Below are 10,725 nucleotides of genomic sequence, written 5' to 3' on the forward strand. Positions count from 1 at the left end.
AGAGGAGGCAAAGCGCGAGCGAGAAACTAGAGAGCAACCTGCACAAACATTACTCCAACACCGTGTCCACTTCCCGGACTCCGCCGAGAAGAGGCCATCACGGTAACACACTCAGTTGATTCATTTTAATTAAGTTAAGGTTCAAGTTATCTACAATCGGACATTAACAAATTCCCATCTTCCCATAACCGCGGGCACGGCTTTCGAAAGTTCAAATCCCTGCAGGGGAGTCCCAACTTAGCCCATGACAAGCTCTCACGGTCAACAAAGGAATAGACCTCGTCCCAAGACGTTCCGATCAGACTCGGTATCTCGGTTCTTCAAGACACTTCGACAGGTTAAAACAAGACCAGCAACACCGCCCGAATGTGCCGACAAATCCCGATAGGAGCTGCACATAACTCGTTCTCAGGGCACACTCAGATAAGCAATCCGTACAACTAAAACCAGCCCTCAAGTTTCCTCGAGGTGGCGCTGCAAGGGGCTCTAGGTTGGACCAACACTCAGAGGAGCACTGGCCCCGGGGGGGGGGGTTTAAATAAGATGACCCTCGGGCTCCGGAAACCCAAGGGAAAAAGAGGCTAGGTGGCAAATGGTAAAACCAAGGTTGCTCATTGCTGGAAAAGCTTTAATCAAGGCGAACTATCAAGGGGTTCCCATTATAACCCAACCGCGTAAGGAACGCAAAATCCGGGAACATAACATCGATATGACGGAAACTAGGGTGGCAAGAGTGGAACAAAACACTAGGAGAGAGGCCGAGCCTTCCACCCTTTACCAAGTATATAGATGCATTAAGATAACATGGCAATATAATGATATCCCAACAAGTAAATAAATGACCCAACAAGGAACGGCCTCCAATCTTCACCTCCAACTAGCAACGTTATAAGAGGGGCTGAGCAAAGCGGTAACATAGCCAATCAACGGTTTGCTAGGACAAGGTGGGTTAGAGGTTTGACATGGCAATTTGGGAGGCTTGAAAGCAAGTGGTAGGCATCATAGCATTGGCATAGCAAAAGAGCGAGCAAACTAGCATAGCAAAGATAGTAGTGATTTCGAGGATATGATCATCTTGCCTGCAAAGTTGTCAGAGTTGACTGGATCCTTGAAAGCAAACTCAACGGGATCCTCGTTAGCGAACTCATCTCCCGGCTCTACCCAAACAATACAAACAAGCAACAAGGACACAATCAACCACGTGCAAGGATCAAACAATATGATGCAATGATGATATGCTATGCGGGATGCGATGCGGGATGCATATGCAAGATATGATAGGAAATGCAAGAACCTGGCCTCAATATGGAAATCCAAGTGTGCCACTAGGAAGATGAGATGAAATCGCTTGAAAACGATATAAAGAACGCCGAAATCGGAGTTACGGTTTGGAAATGGCAAGCGATTCAAAATTGACACCGGTCTGCGATTTACAGCAAGTAGCCATCTAAATGCAACGAGATGAACATGCTACAGCACTCAAACATGACAAAAAAATACATGGCAGGGATGCATTCATGATGCTTAACAAAAGTCTAGCACTGAGCTACGGCCAATTCATCAATTAACAGGTTCAAACAAGCATGACAAAAAATGCATATGGCAAGCAGATCTCAGACTTAGTGAAATCAACACTTGTCTGGAATTTCAGATCAGATAGCACTTTTCAGAGCAACAAAACTACATGCTACAGGACCTGAACATGGAAAAGTAAAGCATGGCATGGAGCTACTCGAAGAGCTTAACAAAAGTCCCTTAGTGACCTTGAGCCACAAGGGATCAGAAAATTCAATTGCAAGCATGTCAACATAGCAAAAACATAATCAGTTTTCAGACTTAGTGAAAACTGGAGCATGCTGAAAACAGATATCAAGTAGGCATGTTTAGGAGCTCGATGCACTCACTACGGTGCAAGTCATGAAAAACGAAGCATACACCCATCGAGAACACACAAAATGCAAGCTAGACATGGCAAGAACAAAAGCATAGCATGCACGGATCAACTACAACATCATCGGCAAAATTGCAAACAAGTTGACAATCTGCCCAGATTCACAAAGTAGCAAAAGTAGAGCTCGATTGACTCAAGCTAGGTTGCTTCATAAAGGCAAACAAAGACATGGATGGATAGAGCACTACAAGATTAACAAAACATCCTTACTGATCATCCTCAAAAGAGGCACGGATCACTAGAAAACAACATGAACATATGGCATCATGAGATAAACAGATCAAGTCCCTGAAAACAGAATTACCAAGTGCACCACTTTGCAAGCTTGTGCTAGTCACCACACACATCACAAAAATACATGGGTTGCACCTCTGGAAACATGACAAAACCCTTTACAAAACATATGTAGAGCATCAGGGCATATCATGCACACATTAATCATGGCAAAAATGACAAAAACCTAAATGGAGTAGCAGATCTGACAATTATCTCAAGTAGCCCTCTTCTAACAGCATTTCGGGCATCAAGATGAACTCAAATGAAAATGATGCAATGGAATGAAATGATGTACTCTCTGATATGAACATTTTGATATGCTATATGCAGGAATCGAAGCTACGGATGCAAAGTTACGAGGCTATGAACATGAGCACTTGGATCTGGAATTTTTGGGACTGAGAAGAAAAAAAACAACCTCTCCGGGACAGATCTAGGGTTTCAGCGGGCACGTGGCCCGAGGCAAGTCCGGCGAGCTCCCTCGGCTCCGGCGAGCTTGACGGAGCGGCGGGGAGGCGAGGGGGAGGTTGCTCCGGCCTCTCCCGGCCGGATCCGGCGGCGGGGAGGCGAGGCGGCTGGGCGAGGCTCCCGCGGCGCCGGCGAGGTTCCGGTGGCGGCGGCCGGCGACGAGGCGGCGCGCAGGCGGCGGCGTCCGAGGCGGCGAAGGCGGCGCGGGCGAGCGGCGTCGAGAAGGAGAAGGGCGCGGGCGGCGCGGCGTCTGCGGACCGCGGGGGCCCCGGCTGGGTCGCGCGGGCCTTGGGCAGTGGCGGCTTGCCACGTGGCAGGCGGCTAGAGCCCGCGGGCGGCGGCGGACGAAATGTCCGGCGCGGCGCGAGGTGGATTTTTTTAGGGTTTCGGATGAGGGGGGATCCGGATTTTCGGGGAGAGGCCATATATAGGCATAGGGGGCGCTAGGAGAGTCCAAATGAGGTGCGGTTTTCGGCCACGCGATCGTGATCGAACGCTCTAGATGATGGAGCAGGTTTAGGTGGGTTTTGGGCCAAATTGGAGGGGTTTTGGGCTGCAACACACACGAGGCCTTTTCGGTCCCTCGGTTAACTATTGGAGTATCAAATGAAGTCCAAATGATACGAAACTTGACAGGTGGTCTACCGGTATTAAACCAAGGGCGCTTGGCAAGTCTTGGTCCAATCCGGAAATGTTTAATCCCCACACACGAAAGAAAGCTAGAAATGATCACCGGAGGAGAACGAAGCGCCGGAATGCAAAATGGACAACGGGGAAAATGCTCGAATGCATGAGACGAACACGTATGCAAATGCAATGCACATGATGACATGATATGAGATGCATGACAATGACAACAACACACGGAGACAAAAACCCCAACCCGAGAAAATAAAATAACTTAACGCCGGAAACGGCAAGAGTTGGAGTACAAATTGGGAAAGTTACATCCGGGGTGTTACATGAAAGTACTAGGTGCATTAGTTAACCCAAAAGGCATGACTAACCACTCATATAATCCAAACTTAGTTTGAAATGTTGTTTTCCATTCATCTCCAAATTTCATACGAATTTGATGGTATCCACTACACAAATCAACTTTGGAGAATATTGTAGAGCCACTCAATTCGTCAAGCATATCATCTAGACTAGGAATAGGATGACGATAACAAATAGTAATATTATTAATGCATCTACAATCAACGCACATACGCGACGTACCATCCTTTTTGGCACTAAAATGATAGGAACAACACAAGGACTAAGGGATTCGCGTATATAACCTTTGTCAAGCACCTCCTTTACTTGACACATAATCTCCTTCGTTTCCTCTGGATTGGTACGGTATGGCGCATGGTTGGGTAATGATGCACTGGGAATTAAGTCAATTTGATGCTCAATCCCTCGAATAGGTGGTAATCCCGGTGGCACGTCTTGCGGAAAGACATCAGCGAACTCCTGCAAAATGTTAGTGACAGCAGGAGGCAACGAGGAAGGCATGTCCTCGAATGAAAATAATGCCTCTTTGCACACAAAAGTATAGCAAACAGATTTGCTAAAATCTAGATCATCAATATCAGATTTGGTGGCAAGTAAACATGCACTTTTCAATTTAATTTCAGAAGCAACACTAGATGGTTTATTATTAGGATTCATTTGTTGCTCAAATTCTTTTGCCACAATCTGATTTTCACTCATATTTTGCTCTTGTTTTGCTTTATTAGCTCTATTAATATCATCTTTCAAAATGGAACCAGGAGTCATAGGAAGCAAAGTAATATTTTTGTCCTTATGAACAAGAGTATACTGATTAGTTCTACCATGTTGTACATAATTTTTATCAAATTTCCCTGGTCTACCAAGTAATAAGGAACATGCTTGCATAGGTACCACATCACAATCAACATAATCAACATATGTAGAGATACTAAATGCACACGAACAGTACGTGTTACCTTAACCTTGCCGCTGTTGTTGAACCATTGTATGTAGTAAGGATGTGGATGCGGTCTTGTGGTGAGAGAGAGCTTCTCCACCATCTCCATGCTAGCCAAGTTGTTGCAGCTCCCTCCATCTATGATGACGTGAACAGAACGTTTATTCACAACTCCCTTTGTATGGAACAAATTATGCCTATGATTTTGCTCAGGTTGTGTAACCTGCACACTCAAAACACGTTGAGCAACTAAACATTCATACATGTCAGCATCTTCAGCAGCCATGTATTGCGTCTCATGATCAGAATCATCTCTACCATGTTCTTCATGTGTAATAAGAGCCAAAGTCTCCTCATCATAGTCACTAGCGGACTCATACCCACCATCCTCAGTAGCAATCATCACATGCTGAGATTTGCATTCTCTCATAAAATGTCCTCTTCCCTTACAACGATGACAAATAATATCACTTGTGTGCCCTATTGATGCCATGGAAGAAGAAGAGCTCTGCGTAGGCCCGGCAGGTGTGCTCTTGGCAGATAGTGGTGGTTGTGCCTGCTTTCTTGTATCATGGCTGGAGGTGGCACCTGATGGAGGTGCTAGTGTAGTGGAAGTAGAGGATGCACGTGGTGTCCATGATGAAGATCGACCAGCAGAAAAGTTAGTTCGCATCAATGCATGTTGATCCTACACTTCATGTTCAGCTTTACAAGCAAGATGGAATAAACGAGTAATATTATTATACTCCTTATACTCTAGAATGGTCTGAATCTCTCTATTTAATCCACCCATAAAACGGGCAATCATAGCTTCATTCTCCTCAACAATACCACATCTAATCATGCCAGTTTGTAATTCCTGATAATATTCTTCTATAGAATTTTTTCCTTGTCTTAAACGCTGCAATTTTTGAATTAATTCACGTTGATAATATGGTGGAACCCAACGAGTACGTATAGCAGTTTTCAAAGCAGTCCAAGTAGCTGGAATAGGATATAATCTACAATGTTCAGACCACCAAACACATGCAAAGCTAGTGAAATCACGAACAACAGCAGGAACACGTCTCTCCTCAGGATATTGTAAACATGTAAATCGTTGTTAAGTTTCTAACTCCCAAGTGAGATATATATCAGGAACATATCTACCCTCAAATGGTGGAATACTCAATTTCAGTTTAGGGAGATTGTTGATGACATCAATACCATTGTTACACCCATAGCCTGTGCTGCAATACATACTGGACCAATTACTAGAGCCCGCGCACGCCAATTAAATTATTGGGTACTTCTGTTTCTTGGTAATGATTCTAATGTTCATGAGAATATGATGCTGCCTAAATTGGATACATTTGTTTTGCTTACAAATGAAGGGCCTGGCATGGATAAGATGGATGAACGCTGGAGCAAGACCAAGCATGGAGATGATGGCATGCGCAAGGGGATCAAGAACGGAGTTACATGTGATGATTTCAGGACTTCGAAGCCACCATAAGGAGTGCATGAAGCCTTGGACGAAATATACAAGATGCTACTTCATAAATTTTGTCCAGAGGCTATTCTAGGTGCTGCGTCACCTTATTATTGGGCCAGGCCCATGTATTTTCGAAATACTTAAGTATAGGCTGTTTTTAGAGTCCATATGTGTGGTCAAAGTCCTGAAACTGCCCTCCTCCAAGGGCCACGAAATTGCCCCCTCTTCCTCCATATATACAGCCCTTAGGGCATCGTTTAGACTTTGGGTTCTATTTAGATTAAAAGTTCGCCATAGCTGCAACTTCGCTTACTTGGTTTGTGTTCAACGACTTGACAAAGACATCACAGAACCCCACCCTCATCAATAAAGCTTTCCTATTCGCAATATCCAGATTACAATTTCAATTTCTTGCTTGTTCTTCGTTGCTTCCAGGAAATAGGCCCTCATGGTCAGGTTGATCATGCTCCGGCGTGGTCAATAACCTCTCGGAGTTGGTTTAGTGATTGCTAAGGCGCGACGTCCTCGCACGTTCGTAGTCGGGTCGGCGAAGTCGACTTCCACCAAAATGATAGCCACCATCTCATCAAAAGATCAGGGCCCTCGCCTCTATCAAGTGGTATCATATTTCCAGGTTGCTCGGTGAGATTTTACAACTTTTCGTAGTTTAGATCGAGTCTGTTCTTCATACCTATAGTCCGCGAAAAAGCAAAAAAAAATTAGGGTTAGTTCATCCTATCCGAACCAATCTGAGCCTTTGCATAATCTTTTTTGTATTTGCTTTGTTGAATTTGCGGTTGCATCATCGTGTCAAGTTGCAGGTCTTAGTGTTTAGTCCTTTAGAGTTTTGAGTTCTGTTCACAGGTTGTCACGTCACCACTGCCATATATCACCACCGCATCATCATCATCGCTGCTGCCATATACCACCACCGCACCAACTTCATCGCCGCTGCCATATACCACCACCACATATTCACCGCCAATCCGAGTCCATATACGCCACCACATATTAGTCGCTGTCACGCCAATCCGAGTCCACCTGCAACATAAATCCGCCACCAGTCTGAGTTCCACCAGATTCATCGCCGCCACCAGTCCGAGATTCCACCAGATTCATCTCCGCCACCAGTCCTAGTCCGAGTCCAGTAATTGTTGCTTTGTTTTTGATTTCCAGATCACGCGATACTCCGAGTCGTGAAAAATTAGGACTCCCCAACTTCCGAGCCATCTACAGAAGAAAAATAGTTCCAGTTTCAAAAAAAAAACTAAGTCTGGAAAATTCTGGCTAGGCAGTTTTTAGGACATTTGTAGACTTTTTCGAAAAAATTGTCGCGGAGCAAAAAAAAGAGAAAAAAGTGCAAAAAAGGTGAAAAAAGAAAAAATCCAGAGTGTGCTCCTCCCTTTTTTACATGCAGCGCCGTGATTTTGCTACTATTCTAGACTCACGTCTCTAGTACGGTCTAGCCTAGGACCAGCACATTACCGTCGTTGAGCATTTATTCAACTTTGCATATCTGAATTGATTATTGCTGACCCTTTTTGCTACCCTATTATAAGCCTTCCCAGCTCCACATACATCTATGTCGTGTGTTTGACTCTCCCTGGTAATCGCTCTATCCGAGCTTTGAGAGTTTTGACTACAACGGTTGCTGATCACCACCTGCTGCTTGGTAAGAACTGGTAAGAATTTGAGATTCGCTTGACGGATTTGTGACTGTCCACCACACCATCACCACCACTTCCTAGTAGTCTGTAGGATCATATTCTTGTGTGTTTCTATTGCTGCTAACCATGGCAGGATCACAAGCCGATTTGACTGACTGGGAGAATATGACAAACAAAGAGTTACATGATAAGTTTCAGCAAATGATGAGTGGACAGGTGGAAGATGTGCTAAATAGATTTGAAGAGGCCATGGAGAAGATAGATGGCATTGAGAAAGCGTTCGAAACAAAGCTCTATAACAAGTTTAATGAATATCACTCATTTATCAAGAATTACAAACTGGCATGATTAGATGTGGTATTGTTGAGGAGAATGAAGCATGATTTATGGGTGGATCAAATAGAGATATTCAGACCATTCTAGAGTATAAGGATTATAATAATATCACTCATTTATTCCATCTTCCTCATGGACACCACGTGCATCCTCTACTTCCACTACACCAGCACCTCCATCAGGCGCCACCTCCAACCGTGATACAAGAAAGCATGCACAACCACCGCTATCTACCAAGAGCACACCTGCCGGGCCTGTGTAGAACTCTTCTCCTTCCATGGCATCAACAGGGCACACAAGTGATATTATTTATGAAAGTGCTAGTGATCGACTAGAGGGGGGGGGGTGAAGAGGCGATTTTTATGAAAGTCTTCAAAACATGGAAATTTCAAAGACAAATGATAGAAATAAACCTATTACCATGCAGCGGAAGGTAGACTACACTAAGCAAGCCATAGTCAAGTATTCACTGAAATGAAAGCACGAAGACTAATAGCAGCTAGGCAGTATAGATCAGGATGGAAGATAGTATGAAGCCAATCAAAACAAGCAGTCACTCAGTGAAGACAAAAGATAATGCAATCATACAATGACTTCACCAGGGCCAACCGTAAGTAAAGGAATGGGAAGGATGAAACCAGTGAATCGTTGAAGACAATGATTTGTTGGACCAGTTCCAGTTGCTGTGACAACTGTACGTCTGGTTAGGGAGGCTGAGATTCAACTCAGAAGACCGCGTCTTCACCTTATTCCCCTTGAGCTAAGGACACCCAATCCTCGCCCAATCACTCTGGTAAGTCTTCAAGGTAGACTTCCAAACCTTCACAGACTTCGTTCACCGGCGATCCACAATGACTCTTGGATGCTCAGAATGCGACGCCTAACCGGCTGGAGGATTCACAGTCCTCAAGTGTAATAAGTCTTTAGATCACACAGACAGGAAGACTTAAGTGATGCCTAACACTCTTTGGCTCTGGGTGTTTAGGGCTTTATCCTCACAGGAATTTTCTCTCAAAGGCTTCGAGGTGGGTTGCTCTCAAACGACAAAAGCCGTGCACTAACTCTGAGCAGCCAACCGTTTATGGTTGTAAGGGGTGGGCTATTTGTAGCCACTAGGCAACCCGACCTGATTTGTCCGAAATGAACCTGGGTCACTAAGGAACTGACACGTGTTCCAATGGTCACATTTCAAACACACACGGCAACTTTTCTTGGGCTACAAGCAAAGCTGACTTATCCAGCTCTAGATAAGATTTGCTCTCATTGTCTTCGCTCGAAGACATAGGATTTTTGGTTAAGCATCACTTCAGTCATTCTGACTGGTTCACTTGGACCCCACTTAACAGTACGGTGGTTCCTATGACTCATCAAAGAAGAAAAAGAACGACGAAATTGCTAAGTCTTCGCGCTCCATAGTCTTCACGCGATGTCTTCTCTTGTCATAGTCTTCAATGTGAATGTCTTCACATACCACCTTTGACTTCAATGTCTTCATACATTTTTAGGGGTCATCTCTGGTAGGAAAACCGAATCAATGAGGGACTTCTACCTATGTTATCCTACAATTTTCACAAACACATTAGTCCCTCAACCAGGTTTGTCGTCAATACTCCAAAACCAACTTGGGGTGGCACTAGATGGACATACAATCTCCCCCTTTTTGGTGATTGATGACAAACTGGTTGAAGTTTTCAACGAGGAATAAAATATGTGAAATTGTAAAGGATAGGGTATTGTCTTCATAAGTTGCAAAGGCTCCCCCTGAAGATGTGCATATAAGTAATTTGCTCTTGGAATGCAAATGCACATGGCAGGTTGTACTTGTGGAGATCCTCTTCAACCTATGATGACAATTCATCATGCATGATATGATGTAACAAAGATAATGACATGCATAATGGAAAATGGATGTCTGCAAAATGATCTAAGTGCGGAATTTATCATCGCACATGCGCTAGATCCTCGAAACACGAGAGGAGATACAAGATCCACGATCAACAAAGGACGATACAAAGGGTAACCAGTTCTTCTCCGTGAGGAGGTCTTGAGGTCTTCTCCGTGAGGAGGTCTTGAGGTCTTCTCCGTGAGGAGGTCTTGAGTCCAAGGTGGATCTTCTCCGAAGAGGGGCCGCGGTCTTTCTCATGGAGTAGATCCATAACGGATGAGCAAAGCTCTATCTCTAATGAGCTACTACTTTGCTGCCCCTAGCTAGGATGAGGTGGGGAAGTATATATAGTCGAAGTACATGAAGGGGTAAGTTGGGGGATACATGGGGGGAAACCCCTGTTGCTGCGCATAGGTAGGGCGGTTGTACCGCTGGGAGCTCAGGTACTGGTTACTGGAGGTGTTCCGGGATGTACTGAGCAGTTGTACCGGTGCTTGGGGCAGTTGTACCAGTCAGGTAGCTGTTGCGGGGATAAACCGGTGCTGTACTGGCCATGCACCGCTTCATGACAGAAGCTTGACCGGTAGTTGACCGGTAGTCGAGCAGTTGTACCGCCAGTGCGGTAGTTGGGCGGTACATGGGCGGTTGTTCCGGGACTTCTAAGCTAGGAAGGTGTTCTTCATGCTCTTGATGTCCATCTTGCATCATCACTTCTCCTTGGTTGCTTACTTG

The sequence above is a fragment of the Triticum urartu genome, chromosome 2, assembly GCF_003073215.2.
Source record: "Triticum urartu cultivar G1812 chromosome 2, Tu2.1, whole genome shotgun sequence".
Taxonomy (NCBI): domain Eukaryota; kingdom Viridiplantae; phylum Streptophyta; class Magnoliopsida; order Poales; family Poaceae; genus Triticum; species Triticum urartu.